We start from the raw sequence: 20469 nt of genomic DNA on the forward strand, positions 1-20469 counted from the left end.
AGAAGGACTGGGGGCACGTGGGTGCCCAGAAGGGAGCCCGCAGTCCATCGTGGCTGTGTTACTCGCTTTGTCTTTGCCTTGGTGGGGGTCCGGGAGGTATGGTCATTGAGCTCACCCTCCAACCCTTTCCACCGTGTGCTCCGTTATGCCAGTAAGTGCTGGATGGGGTGATTGTAACCTCATCACACCGACAGCATGTTCTCATGCAGGGCCTCCGCGTTTGCTGTTCTCTGCTCGGAATGCTCCCTCTCCAGATACCTGCATGGCTCCCTCTCTCCAATTGACCTTATTAGGTCATCTGACCTCCTTATATGTTATAGAAAGCTTCTCTCCCTGCTGCTGTTGCTGGAATATTCTAACCTGTTTTACCCTGCATTTATTTTCTCCAAAACACTTACACCTGACATCTTAAAAAGGTCTCACTGTCTCTCTCCATGAAATAGTTCTGTGAGGACAGAGGCTAGAACAACGTCCGGGGTCCAGCGGCCCCTGCACCATGAATGCTGGACTGGGCAGATGTCTAGGTTTTTCACCCGGAACGGGGCCTCATGGCGATGTGGGGGTGGGGCCGCCAGGACCGTTAAAGTGAGTGATTCTTTTCACTGTCATCTGTGGGGTATTTTTTGAGATTTAAAAATTTTTATTTTATTTATTTTTTTATTTCAAACTTTATATTATTTTTTTAATTTTATTTTTTATTTTTTAAATTTTACATCCAAATTAGCACATAGTGCAACAATGATTTCAGGAGTAGATTCCTTAGTGCCCCTCCCCCATTTAGTCCATCCCCTGTCCCACAACCCCTCCCATAACCCTCAGTTTGTTCTCCATACTTATGAGTCTCTTCTCTTTTGTCCCCCTCCCTGTTTTTATATTATTTTTGCTTCCCTTCCCTTACGTTCACCGGTTTTGTTTCTTAAAGTCCTCATATGAGTGAAGTCATATGATTTTTGTCTTTCTCTGACTAATTTCACTTAGCATAAGACCCTCCAGTTCCACCCACGTAGTTGCAAATGGCAAGATTTCATTCTTTTTGATTGCCGAGTAATACTCCATTGTATATATAAACCACATCTTCTTTATCCATTCATCCACAGATGGACGTTTGGGCTCTTTCCATACTTTGGTTATTGTCAACGGTGCTGCTCTAAACATGGGGGTGCATGTGTCCCTTCGAAACAGCACACCTGTATCCCTTGGATAAATGCCTAGTAGTGCAATTGCTGGGTCGTAGGGTGGTTCTATTTTTAGTTTTTTGAGGAGCCTCCATCCTGTTTTCCACAGTGTCTGCACCAGCTTGCATTCCCATAAAATTTTTTATTTTTAAGTGAACTCTATACCCAATGTGGGGCTCGAACTCACAACCACGAGATCAAGAGTCCCGCGCTCCCTCAGCTGAGCCAGCCGGGTGCCCCCCATCTCTGTTAATTACGGTGAAAGACACCGAAGAGGGGGTCATCGAGGGCCGCCGAGATGCGGTCTTGGAATGGGCCCAAGAACGCGTGCGCGTCTCTTCTGTCACGCCGGCAGCCGCGTGGACAGCGGTAGTCGTGGCCTGCCCAGCGCTCTCCCCCGCTCTGGTTTTCCTCGGGAAACGCTGTCTGCTCTTGGCCCGAGGGGCTCAGGTGTGCTTCTGGGTGCTGTCCCGGGACCTTTGGAAAGAGGAGTGGTTCTCGGGGTTGATTTGCTCCTGTATTTCTAGGGCCGTGATGCATCTTTTTCTTCTTTTTTTTTAACTTATTTTTTTAATGTTTACCTATTTTTGAGAGAGAGAGAGAAAGAGAAAGAGCATGAGCAGGGGAGGGGCAGAGAGAAAGGGAGACACAGAATCCAAAGCAGGCTCCGGGCTCTGAGCTCTCGGCGCGGAGCCCGACGCAGGGCTCGAACTCACAGAGCTTTGAGATCATGACCTGAGCCAAAGTCAGACGCTCAACTGACTGAGCCACTCAGGTGCCCCAGCATCTTTTTCTTCTAACGTAAGTATTTCAAGCTGTACGTTTCCCCTCAGGAGTGTTTTACTCATATGCACAAATTTTGCTTTCTAGTGTTTTCATTATCACTCAGATTACAATAGTTTCTAACTTCATTGTGATTTCTTTTTTGATCCACACATTATTTAGAAGTGTGTTGTTTACATTTTTTTTAATGTTTATTTATTTTTGAGAGAGACAGAGACAGAATGCGAGTGGGTTGGGGCAGAGAGAGGGGGAGACACAGAAACAGAAGTGGGCTCCAGGCTCCGAGCTGTCAGCACAGAGCCCGACGCGGGGCTCGAACCCACAAACCGCGAGATCGTGACTTGAGCTGAAGTCAGACGCTTAACCGACTGAGCTCCCCAGGTTCCCCTTGATCTTACTTTTTACCGAGTCTCACAATCTCTTTCAGCCGGAGTAGGCAGCGCATTTACCGTTATTTTACTCCTGACGTGCTTGGACTCCACCGTCTCCGAACTGGGTTTTTATTCGTTTGCTCTTGGTTTCTTCGTTCCTCTTTCTTTCTTTCCTACCTGCTCTTTGTGCAGAACTCCAGAAGTTGGATCTAGAGAATAGGATATACCTTTAAATGATCAAAACCGTATCAAAAATGGCATACTATTGCAGAAAGAAAATGGTAAGCAGCTTAGCACTGTATTCTGTCCGTTGCCAGGTCCCCATCTTTTGTGCTCTCCTGTCACAGACTATGATTCAGCTAAGCTCCCCACAGATGTGACATCTTTTAGATTTCCTCCATATGCAGCTACGCCATCCACAAATAATCCGGGTTTTCCCTTTCACCTTCCAATTCATATACATTCTGGTTGTTGTTGCCGTCGCATTATGATGATGTCTGGGACCCCAAGTGCAGCGTAGAATGGAAATTATGATTGTGGGCCTCTATGACCTCTTCCTGGTCTTAGGGAAAATTCTATCAATTACGATGACCTATCCTTCCACTAAGAGGATCTATTTTCCTTTTTTTTTTTTTTTTTTTTTTTTAATTTATTTTTGGGACAGAGAGAGACAGAGCATGAACGGGGGAGGGGCAGAGAGAGAGGGAGACACAGAATCGGAAACAAGCTCCAGGCTCCGAGCCATCAGCCCAGAGCCTGACGCGGGGCTCGAACTCGCGGACCGCGAGATCGTGACCTGGCTGAAGTCGGACGCTTAACCGACTGCGCCACCCAGGCGCCCCTCTATTTTCCTTTTTTTAGAAGATACCCTTCACCAGGTTTAAGAAGTTCCTTTCAGTTCCAGGTTTGCTTAGATTTTTTTAAAGGTTTATTTATTTATTTATTTATTTATTTATTTATTTATTTTTGAGAGAGACAAAGCATGAGCATGAGAGGGGCAGAGAGAGGGGGAGACACAGAATCCGAAGCAGGCTCCGGGCTCCAAGCTGTCAGCACAGAGCCCAATGCGGGGCTCAAAGCCACAAACCAGGAGATCATGACCTGAGCCGAAGTCAACGCTCAACCGACTGAGCCACCCAGGAACCCCCAGGTTTGCTCAGATTAAAAAAAAAAAAAAAAAAAAAAAAATTATAGGGGCGCCTGGGTGGCTCGGTCGGTTAAGCATCCGACTTCGGCTCAGGTCATGATCTCACGGTCCATGGGTTCGAGCCCCGCGTCGGGCTCTGTGCTGACAGCTCAGAGCCTGGAGCCTGCTTCAGATCCTGTGTCTCCCTCTCTCTGTGACCCTCCCCCGTTCATGCTCTGTCTCTCTGTCTCAAAAATAAATAAATGTTAAAAAAAAAAATTAAAAAAAAAATTATGAATCAACGTTGAATTTTATCTGCTTATTTTTCCTGCGTTTATTTCCCCATCCACATTTACTAATGTTAAGATTGATGAGTTTTTTTCCTCATTCTTATCAGGTTTTGCTCTTCTCATGAAACAAGTTGGGGACTGTTACCCCTTTTTCTATTATCTGGAGGAGTTTGTATAACATTTTTCTTCTGTTCCCTGCGCATGTGGTGAAAACTGCCAATATAGCCATCTGTGCTTAGAGTTCTGTTTGGGGGGGATTTTTTCACTACTGATTCAATGTCTTTAAAAATCACTTTTTTTCTGAGTTAGTTTTGCTACATCTCTAGGAATTGGTGCATTTCATTTCAAATTTATTGGCACAGAATTGACATACTCATATGATTTTAATTTCTGAAGGATTTCATAAATTTGTCAGAGGCTTATGAATTGTGCGGGTATTTCCAGAGAAGTCCTCGTGGCTTAGTTTGCCTCTCTGCGGCATGTTTCCCTCATTTCATCACGCTCTGCCTCATATTTATTCGCTTCTCTGTTTATTTCATTGGGGTTTGGTTTGCCACTTCCCTGGGTTCCGGACGCTCAGCTCCTTCTTGTCAGCTGTTTTCCCTGCTGTGTACGCTCAGGCATGAAAACACTAAGTACACTTTAGTTCATTCCACAAGCTTGATGTTTAGTTTTTTCACCATTGCTCATTGAAAAGCATTTTCTAATTGTTATCACGGTTTGTCCCTTGACCAAAATGAGTTATTTAGCAATGCGTTTATTAATTTCCAAACATACGGCCATTTTCTAGTTATCTTTTGTTATTGATTTCCAGATTTAATGGCATTATGGTCAGAGAATCTGCTCTGTATGATTTTAATGCCCGAAAAAAATGTTTTTTTTAATCTATCCAAGTTTTTTTCTTTTTTAATTTATTTAAATTCAAGTTCATTAACATACCGTGTAGTATTGGCTTCAGGAGTAGAGCCCAGTGATTCATCTCTTACATATGACACCCAGGGCTCACCCAACAAGTGCCCTCCTTAATGCCCATCACCCATCTAGCCCATCCCCCCCCCCCACTTCCCCTCCAGCAACCCTCAGTTTGTTCTCTGTGTTTAAGAGTCTCTTATGGTTTGCCTCCCTCTCTGTTTTTATCTTATTCTTTCCTTCTCTTCCCCTATGTTCACCTGTTTTGTCTCTCACATTCCACATGTGAGTGAAATCATGTATTTGTCTTTCTCTGATTGACTTATTTCGCTTAGCATAATACACTCTGGTTCCATCCACATTGTTGCAAATGGCAAGATTTCATTCTTTTTGATTGCTCAGCAGTATTCCATTGTGTGTGTGTGTGTGTGTGTGTGTGTGTGCGCGCGCACACATACACACCACATCTTCTTTTTCCATTCATTTGTTGATGGACATTTGGACTCTTTCCATACTTTGGCTATTGTTGATAGGCTGCTATAAACATTGGGATGTATGTGCCCCTTCAAATCAGCATTTTTGTATCCTTTGGGTAAATACCTAACAGTGCAATTGCTGGGTCATAGGGTCAAAAAATTTTTAATTTTTTGAGGAACCTCCATACTGTTTTCCAGAATGGCTGCACCAGCTTGCATTCCAACTAGCAGTGCAGAAAGATTCTCCTTTCTTCACACCTTTGCCAACATCTGGTGTTGCCTGGGTTGTTAACCTTAGCCATTCTGATAGGTGTGAGGTGGCATCTCATTGTGATTTTGATTTGTATTTCCCTGAGGATGAGTGATGTTGAGCATTTTTTCGTGTGTCTGTTAGCCATCTGTATGTCATCTTTGGAAAAGTGTCTGTGTCTTTTGCCCATTTCTTCACTGGATTATTCATTTTTTGAGTGTTGAGTTGGTAAGTTCTTTATAGATTTTGGACACTAACCCTTTATCCGATATGTCATTTGCAAATGTCTTCTCCCATTCCGTAGGCTGTCTTTTAGTTGTGTTTATTGTTTCCTTTACCGTGCAGAAGCTTTTTATCCTGATCAAGTCCCAATAGTTCATTTTTGCTTTTGTCTCCTTAGCTTCTGGAGACATGTGGAGTAAGAAGCTGCTTCGGCCAAGGTCAAAGAGGTTTTGCCTGCTTTCTCCTCGAGGATTTTGATGGCTTCCTGTCTTACATTGAGGTCTTTCATCCATTTTGAATTTATTTTTGTGTCTGGTGTAAGAAAGTGGTCCAGGTTGATTCGTCTGCATGTCGCTGTCCGGTTTTCCCAGCACCACTTGCTGAAGAGACTGTCTTTTTTCCACTGGATATTCATTCCTGCTTTGTCGAAGATTAGTTGGCCATACGTCTGTGGGTCCATTTCTGGGTTCTCTATTCTGTTCCATCAATCTATGTGTCTGTTTTTGTGCCAGTACCATACTGTCTTGATGATTACAGCCTTGTAATATAGTTTGAAATCTGGAACCGTGATACCTCCAGCTTCGGTTTTCTTTTTCAACATTACTTTGGCTTTTCAGGGTCTTTTCTGGTTCCATACAAATTTTAGAATTGTTTGTATTAGTCTGTGAAACATGCTGGTGTTATTTTGACAGGGATTGCATTGAACGTGTAGATTGCTTTAGGTAGTATAGACATTTTAACAATATTTATTCTTCCGATCCATGGCATGGGATGTTTTCCCATTTCTTTTTTTTTTTTTTTATGTTTTTATTTATTTTTGAGACAGAGAGAGACAAAGCATGAACGGGGGAGGGTCAGAGAGAGGGAGACCCAGAATCTGAAACAGGCTCCAGGCTCCGAGCTGCCAGCACAGAGCCCGACGCGGGGCTCGAACTCACGGACCGCGAGATCATGATCTGAGCCGAAGTTGGCCACTTAACCGACTGAGCCACCCAGGCGCCCCATGTTTTCCCATTTCTTTGTATCTTCTTCAATTTCTTTCATAAGCTTTCTACAGTTTTTAGCGCACATATCTTTTACCTCTTTGGTTAGGTGTATTCCTAGGTATTTTATGGCTTTTGGTGCAATTGTAAATGGGACCAACTCCTTGATTTCTCTTTCTGCTGCTTCATTATTGGTGTATAGAAATGCCACAGGTTTCTGTACGTTGATTTATATCTGACAACTGTACTGAATTCATGTATCAGTTCTAGCAGGTTTTTGTGTGGAGTCTTTTGGGTTTTCCACATACAGTATCATGTCATGTACGAAGAGTGAAATTTTGACTTCTTCCTTGCCAATTTGGATGTCCTTTATTTCATTTTGTTGTCTGGTTGCTGAGGCTAGGACTTCCGACACTGTGTTGAACCACAGTGGTGCGTGTGGGCCTCCCTGTCTTGTCCCTGACCTCAGGGGGAAAACTCTCCGTTTTTCCCCATTGAGGATGATATTAGCTGTGGGTCTTTCATACGTGGCCTTTATGATGTTGAGGTATGTTCCTTCTATCCCTACTTTCTTGAGGGTTTTTATCAAGAAAAGAGGTTGTATTTTGTCAACGTGCTTGGAAACTTTTTGAGACTTGCGCAGAACTACTTGGGCTTGAAAATGTTGCACGTTGTTGAATATAGTCTTGTATATATGCCTGTTAGATCCAGTTTGTAATGAGGTTCAATTTTTTTGTATACTTACGGCCTAGTTTTCTGTTTAATACTTATTGAGACGGAATCTTTTCTTCCACTCTGGCTATGTATTTTTCTATTTCTCCTTCTACTTCTGTCAAGTTTTGTTTTATATACTTTAAACCCAAGTTATTATATGCCTACACATTTACAATTCATATATCTTCCTGATGAATTGAACACCTTATTATAAGCAACCATCTTTATTTCGAGTAATTCACTTTGCCATAAAGTCTATTGTATCAGATATTAATATGGCGACACCAGTGTTGGGGGTGGTGTTGGGGCGGTGTTGGGGTGGTGTTGGGATGGTGTTGGGGTGGTGTTGGGGTTGGTGTTAGGGTTGTGTTGGGGGTGGTGTTGGGGTGGTGTTGTGGGTGGTGTTGGGGTTGGTGTTTGGGCAGTGTTGGGGTGATGTTGGGATGGTGTTGGGGTGGTGTTGGGGATGGTGTTGGGGTAGTGTTGGGGGTTGTGTTGGGGATGGTGTTGGGGTTGGTGTTGAGGTAGTATTGGGGTGGTGTTGGGGATGGTGTTGGGGGTGGTGTTGGGGTTGGTGTTGGGGTTGGTGTTAGGGTTGTGTTGGGGTGGTGTTGTGGGTGGTGTTGGGGTTGGGGTTGGGGTTGTTGTTGGGGGTGGTGTTGGGGTTGTGTTGGGGGTGGTGTCTGGGGTGGTGTTGACATGGTGTGCTTTTTCCTCATCCATTCACCTTCAACTCACCTCTGTTTTTACATTTTTGGATGTGTCTTTGTTCCTAAATAACTTCCCATGTTCTAAGTTCAGTTGATTGCTTCCTTCTGATGCCTCTCATCTACAGAAAGTCTGCTGTCTACAAATTCCGGTATTTTTCCTTCATCTGAGACCAATTTATTTCACTTTCTGTCTTAGTCCATTCAGGCTACAGTAGTAAAGTAGCACAGACTGGGGGGCTCGTAAACAACAGAAATTCACGTCTCACAGTTCTGCAGGCTGCAAGGCCAAGAGCGAGGTGCCAGCAGAGTCAGTGTCCACTAAGAGCCCACTCCCTGCTCCGTGGATGGTGACCTTGCTGTGTCCTTCCAGGGTGGAGGGGCAAGAAGGGCCTGTGCTGTGTCTTTTACCAGGGTGCTAATTCCACCACCAGGGCTCTGCCTTGTGACCTAATCCCCTTCGAAAGTCCCCACCTCCCGGGGTGCCTGGGTGGCGCAGTCGGTTAAGCGTCCGACTTCAGCCAGGTCACGATCTCGCGGTCCGTGAGTTCGAGCCCCGCGTCAGGATCTGGGCTGATGGCTCGGAGCCTGGAGCCTGTTTCTGATTCTGTGTCTCCCTTTCTCTCTGCCCCTCCCCCGTTCATGCTCTGTCTCTCTCTGTCCCAAAAATAAATTAAAAAACGTTGAAAAAAAAATTAAAAAAAAAAAAAGAAAGTCCCCACCTCCAACCACCATCACACTGGGCGGCGGGGGGGGGGGGAGATAAGATTTCAGCATATGGATTTGGGGAGCACACACACATTCAGTCCACAGCAGTTTCATTCTTGAAGGATATTTTCTGTGCACATAGAATTCTGACACGCTTTGTTCCCAGCATTTAACAATGCTGTTCCACATCCTCTATCCTCCATGTTTTCTGCAGTAATTCATATTATTTCCTTGTACACAATGTATCATTTTTCCTGGGCTGCTTTCAGGATTGTTTTCTTTGTCTTAGTTACCATATTGGACAAGTTTTCAGCCATTATTTCTTCAAATATTTTTTTTCTTTTTTTTAAATTTATTAAAAAAAATTTTTAATGTTTTTATTAATTTTTGAGACAGAGAGAGACAGAGCATGAGCAGGGGAGGGGCAGAGAGAGAAGGAGACACAGAATCCAAAGCAGGCTCCCGGCTCTGAGCTGTCCGCACAGGGCCCGACGTGGGGTTCGAACTCATGGACCATGAGACCATGACCTGAGCCGAAGTCGGACGCTTAACCGACCGAGCCACCCAGGCGCCCCTTTAAATGTTTTTTTCTTAACCACACCTTCCTCTTTTTCTAGGAGTTTGAGAACACAAATGTGAGACGTTTCAATATTGTGCCACAGGTCCCTGAGTCTCTGTTCATTTGTTTTTGAACCCCTTTTTCCTCTCTGTAATACAAAGTGGGTCATTTCTGTTGATCCGTCTTCAAGTTCACTTCCTCTTTCCTCTGCCATCCTCGGTCCACCACCGAGTCTCTCTAGTGGGCTTTTTGTTTCGGTTATTATGTTTTATTTCTAAAATTTCCATATCATTCTTCTTTGTATTTTCTATTTCTCGGCTTTCCACTTTCTCAAGAGCGTTTACTCTTACTGGTCAGAGCATTTCTGTAATACTTGCTTTGTCACAGAATCCCAATGTCTGTTTCTTCGGCCCTGGTGACTGTCATCTCTTCCCATTCCAGTTGACATGCTCACGGTTCTTTGTTTGCCAGGCAATTCTGGATTGTATCTTGTACGTATTGAATACTATGTTATGAGACTCTGGTACTTGTTCAGTTACGGAGAGTGGTGATAAGTGTCATTGTACGAGGCATGTAACACAGTTGAATTCATGCTGAATGTCCCATCTGACCTGTGCAGTACTGTGTGGGTCTGTCCCTTGGGTGCACCACCCAGCGGGACCAGGGCAGCAGCCTGGCCCTTTGTGCACTCTCACAGTCTATGGTTGGCTGCTCAGGTTCGGATGTGCGCCTTTGCAGCCCAGGGGTGTTTCCAGGAGATCCCACACGACTTTCTCATATCACTTTTCTTAGTAACCCCCTTTCTGCAGTCTCCTCATAGTTATCAACTTCCTGGAGCATCTCTTTTTGGGCATTTTCCCGGAAAGCTTTGTTACATACTTCTGCTTACTGCACCTGCATCTTGGGCCACATGGGGGAAGAGGAGGAGGACAGAAAGCAACAGTGATTTGCCCAACCTTTTGGGAGCAGAGCCCCCCAGTTAGAGAGGAAGATGCTCCCCTCCCGCCAAGGTGTTAGGCCCCCGCAGCCCTGGAGTTGCTGCCACCACCATCGGGTTTTGTGGGGTTGGTGCACGAGGGAAGGAAGAAAGGAAAAAATTCGAGGGAGGATGTACTCCCCCCTCGGTAAGCATTAGGGCAACCCTTTCCTATTTCTTCTTCTTCTTTTTTTATTAGCTTATAACTGCATATTTACTACACTAGAAAATAGTTTTCAAAATTTCATGTAAGTCCTAGTTAGTTAACATATGGTGGGATAATGGTTTCAGGAGTAGGATTCAGTGATTCATCACTCACATATAATACCCAGTGCTCATCCTAATAAGTGCCCTCCTTAATGCCCATCACCCATCTAGCCCATCCCCCCACCCACCTCCCCTCCAGCAACTCTCAGTTTGTTCCATTTAAGAATCACTTGTGGTTTGCCTCCTCTCTGTTTTTCTCTTATTTTTCCTTCCTTTCTCCTATGTTCATCTGTTGTGTTTCTCAAATTCCACATATGAGTGAAATCGTATGTTATCTGTCTTTCTCTGCTGACTTATTTCACTTAGCATAATACTTTCTAGTTCCATCCACATTGTTGTAAATGGCAAGATTTCATTCTTTTTGATTGCCGAGTAATATTCCATTGTATATATAAACCACATCTTCTTTATCCATTCTTTTTTTTTTAAACATTTATTTTTGAGACAGAGAGAGACAAAGCATGAATAGGGGAGGGTCAGAGAGAGAGGGAGACACAGAATCTGAAACAGGCTCCAGGCTCTGAGCTGTCAGCACAGGGCCCGACGCGGGGCTCGAACTCACAGACCGCAAGATCATGACCTGAGCTGAAGTCAGCCGCTTTACCGACTGAGCCACCCAGGTGCCCCTTCTTTATCCATTCTTGAGTTGATGGATATTTGCACTCTTTCCATAATTTGGCTATTGTCAATAGTGCCGTTACAAACATCTGAAGGGGCATTTTTCGAACCAGCTTTGAATCAATTTCAAATCAGCATTTTGTATCCTTTGGATAAATACCTAGTAGTGCAATTGCTGGGTTGTAGGGTAGTTCTATTTTTAAGTTTTTGAGGGAACTCCATACTGTTTTCAAGAGTGGCTGCACCAGTTTGCATTCCAACTAGCAGTGCGAAAGATTCTCCTTTCTTCACACCCTTGCCAACATCTGTTGTTTCCTGAGTTATTTTCACCATTATGACAGGTGTGAGGTGGTATCTCATCGTGATTTTGATTTGTATTTCCCTGAGGATGAGTGATGTTGAGCATCTTTTAATGTGTCTGTTAGCCATCTGGATGTCTTCTTTGGAAAAGTGTCTGTTCATGTCTTTTGCCCATTTCTTCACTGGATTATTCATTTTTGGGGTGTTGAGTGTGATAAATTCTTTATAGATTTTGGATACTAACCCTTTATCCGATATTCTCTTTGCATATATCTTCTCCCATTACATCAGTTGCCTTTTAGTTTTGCCCTTAACTATTTCTTGAACTAGAATTGGAAGGCGTCTCTTAGAATGCTCTCTGTTCAGCCCATGCCCACTTCCAGGTTGGGGCTGGATTTAATCCAGGCTGGGAAGTAACAGAAACTCACAACCGGGTGATGGTGCTCCAAATTCTGGTCTTTCCCCCCAATCTACCTGCTACCATTTACCTTCCAGAATTCTTAAATAGCTACTCCATGCTTTCTGTTCAGATTTTATGGCTGCATTTAGGACAGAAATGGGGGGGGGGGAGTGTGCTCACTCCATTTTATCTAGAACCAGAACTCTCTGTTCATGAGTGTTTTTCCAACCCTGTCTGAGTTTCCAATTTTTATTTTGAGACAGAGAGAGAGAGAGTGAGAGACACACACACAGAGAATCTCAAGCAGGCCCCATGCTCATTGTGGCTCAATGCAGGGCTCCTGATTGACCCTGGGATCATTACGTGAGCTGAGATCAAGAGTCGGATGCTTAACTGACTGAGCCACCCAGGCACTCCTATGTTTTGTTTTGTTTTGAATTTGCTGCTAGAGACACTGAACTGGCACAATATTTTTTTTAAGTTTATTTATTTATTTTTGAGAGAGAGAGAGAACAGGGGAGGGGCAGAGAGAGAGGAAGAGAGAATCCCAAGCAGGCTCCACGCTGTCAGTGCAGAGCCGACATGGGGCTTGATGTCACAAACTATGAGATCATGACCTGAGTCAAAACCAAGAGTTGGATGCTTAACCAATGAGCCACCCAGCTGCCTCTGAACCGGTACAATTTTATGTTGTAAACGGTTGTTGTGCTTTATATAATCTTCATATCCATGTTTACCTTTTGTTTTGAAAAACATTCAAATATATAGAGAAGTTGTGATTATAGTGACTGTACTCATGCTGTTCCCTTATCCAGGACTGCTCATTTCATGGTGGCACCACTACCAGTGGTGGGAACAGCCACTCCAAGGCTTCCCCGGGATTCAGGCGCCTGCCCTGACAATGTCTGCCTTAATGCCTCGGGGAGGGGAGAGCCTTTATGCCATGCTGGGGGAAACAGCAGGTGTGTGGGAGGGGTGCACATGATAAATCCCCTCCATCTTGCCTGTCTCCCTCAGCCTTTAGATGAGAAGCCCCCTAAGGGCCTATTCAGCCCGTCTGACCAAAATAGCAAACTCTAAATTTAGTGAGCAGAAGCGGACTTGAGTCACTATCCTAGAAGTCACCGCCCTCACACGACGGTCAGACCTGAATCAGTTCACAGACACCACATCCTTTTAATTAAGGAGAGGTTGGGTGTCCCTGGGGAAGGATCCTGTGTTAACACCGTGAGTATTCGCAAAGTTTCCCCCTGGCCTTTCAGAAAAGGACCTGTAGCCACACTCCCCAGATCGTGCACAAGGGAAAGGAAAACACTAGACCTTTAGGGGATCATTGCAAGTGAGCCTGAACCCGCACTCATCAGGACAGAGGCCTCACCAGAAACCAGCCCCTGCCAGCACCCAGATCTTGGACTTCCAGCTCCAGAACAACAAGAGAATACACGTGTTGTTAAAGCCCCCCAGTCTGTAGGATTTTGTTGTGGCCGCCTGTGCAGGCTGAGACGAGATTGTTCTCAAGTAACATGTAAATAGGCTGCCTGAGCAGGTAGCTGACCCCCTCACCTTCCCTCCACTGGCTTCTTTAGATTTATGACCAGCAACCTAAAACCCACTGACTGATGGCTGAGAAATGGAGCCTGCCGTGCACATGATTCTGTGTGCGGTGACGCTCTTGGCTGGGGCACTGCTGGAACGGGCCCCAGTTGGGGGTGGGGGTGGTGATGGTGGAGGGGAGCCCACCCAGTGGGTGACTGCAAGCAGCATGTTTGGTTTTCCACTTTCCTTGGAAGGAGAGTGAGCTGACATATTCCCCTACGCTGCTGATCAGGGACCGAGAAGGAACCACTTCGGAGGATGGGGTCAAGGGGGTCTGGATGGACTTTTTGGAGCGGGCTCAGGTGTGGGAATATCCGTGTTCCACACGCATGCCCGGCAGATGGGGAGACACCTGTTCTGCAGGTGGCAGCCAGCCGCTTCCCCTGTCGGCACACGCCACTCACGGAAGGAGCCCCAGTCGTAGCGTGATGGCGATTCCACACGGGCTTGACGACCTCGCTCATCCCCAGCCCAGGCTACTGCCGCGCCTCCCGCTCAGTCTGAGACCAGCAGCTGAGACCAACCCAGAGCCACGCCACGCGCCCCCGTGACCCGCCAGCCCCCTGGGAGCACAGTGATTCCGTGGGACCTCATTGGAGTAAAGGCTCATCCCGGGGTAGTTTTTCCTTCTCTGCTCACCAGGTCTCCACCAGGAGCGCCATCCGGAGACTTACAGAGCGCGTTCTCTTTCACACTGAGCCACTCACCAAGGAAGGGCAGCCGGGGGCTGCCACGGCGGGACTTCCAAGTCGTACTCCGTGTCCATCATCCGGATGGCAGAGAATGTTGGAATGGGCCAGTTGAAGGTGCCCCAGGGTGTCCGGTGGTGGGAGAACAACTCTTCACGTGAGCTTCTGTGCTAGCAAACGTGTTCTTATTAGCCAACAATCCCCGGACGGTTCCGGGTTTCCTGCGGCCAAAGTGCCTGGGTCTGGGAGGAAGGGAGGAGAGGCATATGCACCTGTGAGGGTCACCAGGAATCATCCGCTTGCAAACACATTTGCTCTCACGCGCCGAACTTTGGGGTCTGCTGATTTCCAAGTCTGGGTGTGGGAGAAGGAATGTCCTTCCCAGGGGCCACTGTGCCCCGCGAGTCGGTTTTCATACAATCCTTACCCTGCCCTGCCACACCTATCAGCCCAGGGAGCCCCTCCGGCAACTTTAAGAGGCGGGCACTTTTCCGGGGGGCCCCCCAGATCCGGAGCCTGAAGAAGTGGGGGTGCTGGGACCCTGAGGCCAGCAGCCCCAGAGCCCGCGGCTTAACGATGGAATTGTGGGTCTGGTTCCGGAGCACGGAGAGGATTGTTCCACGCACGGCTCCAAAGAGCATTTCTCTCTCATCCGGGGCGTGGAAGGCAGCGTTTGGAGACGGAAGCCGGGAGTTAACGGCTAAAACACGCACGTGCAAGTCTTCCGGGCTGCGGGCTGCGCGGCGGCGAGGAGTGTGGGTGAGTGGCTCTGAGCGCGGACGCCCCCGGCCGCACGGGGTGGGTGGCGGTCAGTGCGGGCGCGGCCGAGGCGGGCCTCGCCCGCCCCCCCTCCGCCCTGCGCAGCACCCGGGTTATTTTCGGCAGCATCGTCGCCGGCTTTCCGTAGACGCAAACCCGCTCCCCGCCAGCCTGAGATGGCAGAGGAGGAAAAGAGGTGGGGTTGGGGTGTCGCGGGGCCGCGCCCGGCGGCGGCAGCGGGGAGTGTCGGGGGAGGGCCCTGGGTTTGGGGCGCCCGCCCGCGGTGACGCGCGCCCCCCGCCCGCCGCAGCGCCTCCGCAATGGCCGAGCCGGGCCGTCGGACGCCGCCCGGAGCCCGCCGCCCGCGGGGAGCCTCGGTGAGCAGCCGCCGGCCGCCCCCAGCCCGCCGCCCGCCGCCCCGCCGGGCCTCTGCGCTGCTCCGGCGCCTGGCACCGTGCGTCCCGGGGCCCCTGCGCCCTGCGCGGCGGGGTGGCGGTGGCCCCGCGCGCTCGTCCTGCCCCCTGCCCTGGGGGCGGCCGGCGGGTGGCCCGGGAGTGGCCCGGGGTGGGGTCCGGAGATGGCGGGGGGGGGGGGGGTAAGGTGGGGGGGGTGGCCCGGGGGAGGTTCGGGGTTGGCGGGGGGGGGGGGGGGGGAGGTGGCAGAGTGACGTTCTGTTGGTCGGGGGGCCCGCGGCCGGGACGCTCCTGTCTGGAGCCAGGCTCCTCTCGGCTTCTCCAGGCGACCCCGCGGGCCACCTGTCTCAATCGCGCCCATTTCGCGGGAGCTCCCGGGAGCCGGCGGCAGGTGCACAGGCCTCTGTGCTGGCAGGGACGCCGGCCCCGGGTGGGCGGCGCGCAGGTGCTCTCGTCGGGGTCCGCGCCACTTGGGCGTTTCCGCACCGCAGATTGAGCTGTCCCCAACCCCCTCGGTGTCTAGTGTTTTGCTTTCACGTGTTCCTGTTTCCGGGGGTGGCGGCAGGGCGGTCGGAGGCTCACGGTATCCGAAGCCTCGGAAGCCGCAGCATGAAGGACTTGACTAGGGTCAGGAGTAGGAGGGGAGGCTCGGGCTCCACACCTTTCCGAGAAAACCCCTCCGGCCTGTCGCTTTGACCTTGTCTCTTGGAGAAGCAGGATTGTGGGCAGCGACTTCCTGCCGCACCTGAGGTTTTGGTTCAGCTTCACTTCCTGCAGAGGAAGGAGTGCGTGTTGTCTGCAAACACAGGGGCCAGGGTGACCACTGGCAGGGCAGCCAGAAATCAGACGCACCCTCTCTGCCTTGGGTGCCACGGAGGGAGTGGGGAGCTGGTGGGCACTTCAGGGGGTGCAGAGGGCTCTCCCTGCCTTAGGATGGGTGGAGGGGAGAAGGCACCAGGCGGTGTGTCTGCCCGGGGTTTAGGATTAGAAGGAGGGACGCCCCCGCCCCTTTCCTGCCTTTCTGAAAGCCGATCTGCATCCCTGAGTTAAGACTTGCTTTGGCCGCTCTCTGCAGTGTCCCCCCGTCCCCCCCCCCCCCCATTAACGGCTCACAGACCTGTTTACCTTCTTGTAAACTTCAGTAACAAGGAGTATTATGCCCCCTTTCGAAGTGTTTCCGGGACAGGTCAGCAGAACACTGACGTGCTTTCAGAAGCAAGAACCCTGGCCCAGCCCAGTCGATCTCGGGCTGTGGTGCTCACGCCCCATCCAGGGGCCGCCTTGGCAGCGGCTGCTCTGTGGGGTACAGAACAGCACCACCAACTGGCCGCAGCCGGTTGGGGTCCCGGCCACTAATGGGGAAGGGAGTAAGCAGTCCTTACCACACCTGCTTTTTCCCAAAAAGACTATGGTTGGAAAGAAGGAGCTTTTATAACGGTGCCTGTCGGTTGGAGGCTGATGAAGTTATGATTTCAAGTCCAAATAGGATTTTCAAGCAGACTGATGCATCGTACATGCTGTTGTTTCGGAACTTTATGTGTGCTGAAAATATTTACACAGGCGTGACTGGCATTTATTATCAGTACTGATGGTGGCCGCTGAGAACCGGGCCCACGGGGGGAGGGTGAAGGGATGGACTGGTAGCAGGGGGTCAGTGCAGATGCCCGGGGCCACGGCGTGTTCCTGCAGCCACCCTGTCCCACGTGCCTGAGGCCCCAGGAACCAGTGCGCAGTGTCTGCCTTTCCCAGGGGCGGCTGGTGACATCATGACCAACGCGTTCCAGGGTCTGGGCTTTCAGCACGAGCAGTTTGCTTTCATGATACAAGATCTAAGAGGTTGTGAATGATGGCATAGCAACAAAAAACTGTTATAAAAAAGAGGAAATAGGATAAAAAAAACCTCACCTGTTACACAGCCTGCTCTATGGCAGGCTCTGTTCTGATTTGTGTGTTAAGGTATGTGGGCATGACTTTGAGAGAAGGGATGGGCGGCAGGAGGCCTGGGAGAGGCTGGAGGATGCCGGTGACCCACCTTGAGGAGGGTGGAGGGAACCAGGCTGGGGCCACATCCTCAAGGAACCTGCAAAGGACAAAATGACAGTATCGCAAAGAATCATCGAGAAGTGAGGAGCCCGAGACCCGGAGACGGGAAGGGTCTTGTCCTAAGTTAGGATCTGTGACTCTTAGTCCTGGCACATAAGAGCCCTCCCCTGGGCCCCGGATCGCACCCCAGACCTGTGTCCCGGTCTCTGCCCTGCTCCTCCCTGGGGTCTCCGTGCCCCTCCTCCACGCTTCCTGCCAGGGCTCGGCCTGGACGGTGGGTCGTCAGTCAGGGTGCTGTGCCACGGTCCAGAGCAGAGTGATGAGGCCTTGTCCCCGGCCAGACTTCCTGCTGAAGGTTACCTGCCATGCCTTGCCCTCCTCCCTCCCCTCTGTGGCGAGCCCAGGCTGTGTCCCCAGAGTCCCCTCCCTCTGCACTCTGCCCGGGGAAGTGAGCCCAGGCCCTCAGCATCCGTGAGCGCGGAAGGATGTCGGGCTGGGAGGGCCGCCACCAGGCTTAACTTCCCTTTAACGACCCCGGGGGCTGAGCGCCCATTCTGTCCTCTCTCTCTGGTTTGACGGTTCCTCTGTGGCTGAAATTTACATGGGTCATTACAATATTGGAGATAATTAGCAAAAACGGGCTTCACCAGCTTCACGTAGTTGGTCCTATCAACGGCCTTTCCTCTTGGGAAGCTTTATGGCCATTTATTCTTTTTTAAAAAATTTTTTTAATGTTTATTTATTTTTGAGACAGAGAGAGACAGAGCATGAACAGGGGAGGGGCAGAGAGGGAGACACAGAATCTGAAACAGGCTCCAGGCTCTGAGCTGTCGGCACAGAGCCCGACGCGGGGCTTGAACTCACGGACCGTGAGATCGTGACCTGAGCCGAAGTCGGACGCTCAACCGACTGAGCCACCCAGGCGCCCCTGGTCGTTTATTCTTAAGGTGGCTGCGCCTGTGCCTCTGCTGATCAATGTGTTGCGGGTTTCTGGGGTTGTTTTCGAGTCCGTACTGTGTTACGCACGCCCTTTGTATGGAATCTTTTGCATTATAAACAGGGAGTCTGCTGGTCTGCGGTTTCTAATCCAGGCTTTTCCGGGTTGGGCTCCTTGGTGTGAAAGTGCAGGGACGATAAGGATGCTTCCGGGAGGAGAACGGGGCTGGGTTCTCTTGGCCCCAAAGCACATCTTTATGGAGCATCCGGAGGCCTAAGTTTCTCTCTACTCAGTTTCTGGAGCTCAGGCTGTGGGGAGCTGCCAGAGGCCAGCAGAAGGCAGAAGGTTCCTTTTTTTTTTCTTTTTTTTAAGAGAGTGAGCGAGTGGGGGAGAGGGGCACAGAGAGAGAGAGAGAGGGAGACAGACTCTTAAGCAAACTCCATGCTCAGCACAGAGTTCGAAGCAAGCAGGGCTTGATCCCACAACCCTGGAACCACGACCTGAGCCGAAATCAAGAGTTGGGTGCTCACCCAGACGCCCCAGAGGGTAGAATGTTCTTGCCTGGCCCGGGGAGTGAGGAAGAAGTCTCGAGGCAGGGCTCTCCCTGTGGCCAGCCCAGACTCCAGGGAGACCTCCTGTCCACCTGCCCTGGGCTGACCTCTGGGCTGGTTTCCCTCCAGATCTGGGTTGAGATCCTGGGGGCAGAATGAAGAAATGGAGGGAAGGACGCCAGGAGGCAAAGTCAAGCTGAGTCTCTTTTCCCTTCGAGCGACAAAGACCTTCCCTCCTGCGCTGTCCGCCCACATCTGAGCTCAGCGCGGCCACGCAGTCTGGGGAGAGGGCTGGACAGCAGAGGCCCACCTGGGGACTCAGGAGGATACTCGTGAGGTGAAGCTGTGGCCTGGATACTGTGCCCGGGGACTGCCGGGACCCCCTGCATCACTCAGCGCCGTCCCTTCCTGGCCCCACCTCCTGGCGTGATGCCACCAGACTTTCCTGCCCACAAAACATGAAATCAGTCACCTTGTCTGGGACAGGCACCGTGGCCCTCAGTTGGGGAGGTCGGTGAACAGGGACAGACATGGTCTCTGCCCTCCAGGAGTGGTCAGCAGCCAGACGGATGTGCCTTAAGCCACCGTGAAAACACATACTGTTTCTGCTGTGACCAAAACCACCAAGGTGTTTCCCAGTTCCCCCAGAGCCTGTGACCTGGCCTCCCGCTGGCTGGGGGTCCAAGAGGCAGCTCAGGACACAGCCATCCGAGGGGAGGAGCAGGCCAGCCCTGGGGCCTGGAGGAAGCCAGCGAGGGTACAGTAGGGACCCGTGGGCCAGGAGCAGGCTGGACAGGATGCTGTGGCCGGGGGCACTTGCTGCGAGGCTGGGCTGCTGGGGCAGCTGGACCCTCAGAGCTGAGGGGCTTATCAACATGTGTGGAAGACAGAGGTCACGTTCGTGGGTTTGTTCTGTTTTGTTTTCTTAAAGTGTATTCATTTTTGAGAGAGAGACACAGTGTGAGCAGGGGAGGGGCAGAGAGAGAGAGGGAGACACAGAATCCAAAGTGGGCTCCAGGCTCCGAGCTGTCAGCACAGAGCCCGATGCGGGGCTCGAACTCATGAACTGTGAGATCATGACCTGAGCCACCCGTGCACCCCTCTTCTGTTTCGTTTTTATAAATTGGGTAAAATACACATCACATAAAACTGACCATCTCAGCCACGTTCAAGGGTGCGTTCAGGGGCGTTGAGCACACTCGCCTTGCTGTAGGGGTCACCACCGTCCATCTCCAGAACTTTGTCACCTTGCAGAACTGAACTCTGTCTGATGAAATAGTAACCCCCCGTCCCCCTCCCCCGCCCCTGCACTCACCTTCTGCTTTCTGTCCCCACGAGTGTGACTCCTCTAGGTTCCTCTGGGGACCTCACGTAAGTAGAGTCGGACGGTGTTTGTCCTTTTGTGACTGGCTTGTTTCACTGAGAACAACGTCCTCATGGCTCATCCACGTTGTGGCACGTGGCCGGATTTCTCTCCTGGTCAAGGTTGGATAATATCCCATTGTGTGCGTGGACCACATTTTGTTCACCGTCGGTGGACGCTTGGATTGCTTCCAGGTTTTAGGTATTGTGGGTAACGCTGCCGTGCACCCGCGTGTGCAAGTATTTCTTCGAGGCCCTGCTTTCTGTTCTTTTGGGTGCACACCC

At 50.1% G+C, this 20469-nt stretch overlaps 1 protein-coding gene and 2 long non-coding RNA genes across 27 annotated transcripts in view; 2 read left to right on the plus strand and 1 right to left on the minus strand.

Moving 5' to 3' along the window:
- Window positions 1–3307: 3307 nt before the first annotated feature.
- On the plus strand, window positions 3308–3985 carry LOC131492480 (uncharacterized). The gene is made up of 2 exons (XR_009252062.1): window positions 3308–3479; window positions 3853–3985. It is a non-coding gene; the product is annotated as an uncharacterized LOC131492480 (long non-coding RNA).
- A 1304-nt stretch (window positions 3986–5289) lies between these two features.
- LOC131493598 (uncharacterized) lies at window positions 5290–15081 on the minus strand. The gene is made up of 2 exons (XR_009252775.1): window positions 11428–15081; window positions 5290–5388 (listed from the first exon to the last, which is right to left on the minus strand). It is a non-coding gene; the product is annotated as an uncharacterized LOC131493598 (long non-coding RNA).
- A 71-nt stretch (window positions 15082–15152) lies between these two features.
- The window catches only part of JAKMIP3 (Janus kinase and microtubule interacting protein 3), a 115717-nt gene continuing 110400 nt past the window's right edge, over window positions 15153–20469 (plus strand). For all 25 annotated transcript variants that reach the window (XM_058698160.1, XM_058698166.1, XM_058698167.1 and 22 more), the window contains exon 1: window positions 15153–15255. The gene's annotated coding sequence lies outside the window, so the exon portion shown is untranslated. The remainder of the gene's footprint in view (window positions 15256–20469) is intronic.

Source organism: Neofelis nebulosa, chromosome 13 (assembly GCF_028018385.1).
Source record: "Neofelis nebulosa isolate mNeoNeb1 chromosome 13, mNeoNeb1.pri, whole genome shotgun sequence".
In the NCBI taxonomy this organism is placed as follows: domain Eukaryota; kingdom Metazoa; phylum Chordata; class Mammalia; order Carnivora; family Felidae; genus Neofelis; species Neofelis nebulosa.